This window comes from Populus nigra, chromosome 10 (genome assembly GCF_951802175.1).
Source record: "Populus nigra chromosome 10, ddPopNigr1.1, whole genome shotgun sequence".
In the NCBI taxonomy this organism is placed as follows: Eukaryota; Viridiplantae; Streptophyta; class Magnoliopsida; order Malpighiales; family Salicaceae; genus Populus; species Populus nigra.
Window position 1 is genome coordinate 2085492 of NC_084861.1, and position 845 is coordinate 2086336.

The 845-nt window shown below is 39.1% G+C and overlaps 1 non-coding gene across 1 annotated transcript; it reads right to left on the reverse strand.

Moving 5' to 3' along the window:
* Positions 1–286: 286 nt before the first annotated feature.
* Positions 287–393, reverse strand: LOC133706097 (small nucleolar RNA R71). Its single transcript, XR_009844441.1, has one exon. It is a non-coding gene; the product is annotated as a small nucleolar RNA R71 (small nucleolar RNA).
* Positions 394–845: the final 452 nt, after the last annotated feature.

Here is an 845-nt window from a genome sequence, read left to right on the forward strand (position 1 = left end):
TAATGTAAACTTTGAGCTCAAATCTGGTTTTATACATTTGCTACCAACTTTCAATGGTCTTGCAGGAGAAGATCCTCATACTTATGTCAAGGAATTCCATATGGTTTGCGTTGGTATGAAACCGAATGGAGTTGACGAAGAACAGGTTAAGTTGAAAGCTTTCCTTTTCTCTTTAAAAGAGGCAGCAAAGGCATGGATTTTCTCCATTCTCCCAGGTTCAATTGGAACGTGGAATGGCATGAAGAAGATCTTCCTTGAGAAGTATTTCCCAGCATCTCGAGTTGCCAACATAAGAAAAGAAATATGTGGGATTCGACAATCTCATGGAGAGACACTTTCCGAGTATTGGGAAAGATTTAAGCAACTGTGTATTCAATGCCCTCATCATTAAATACCTGATTAGCTGCTCATTCAATATTTTTATGAAGGATTGATGCCTACTAATCGTAGTATCATTGATGCTACAAGTGGAGGGGCATTGGTAGATAAGACATCTGAGGCTGCACGCCAATTGATCTCAAACATGGCAGCCAACTCGAAACAATTTGGCACTCGTGGAGACTTCGCAAACAAACAAGTAAATGAGGTAAGTATTTCTAACCTTGAGAATAAAGTTAATGATCTTACTTCTCTTGTGCATTATTTGGCTTGTGGCAATATACAGCAGGTGAAAGTTTGTAGCATATGCTCCTTAAAAGGACATGCTTCAAATATGTGCCCAACAATGCAAGAAGATTACATTGAACAAGCTAATGTAGTTAATGGAGCATTCAATGGACAACCTCAGCGTAAGTATGATCCTTTTTCCCACATGTACAATCCTAGATGGAGAGATTATCCCAACC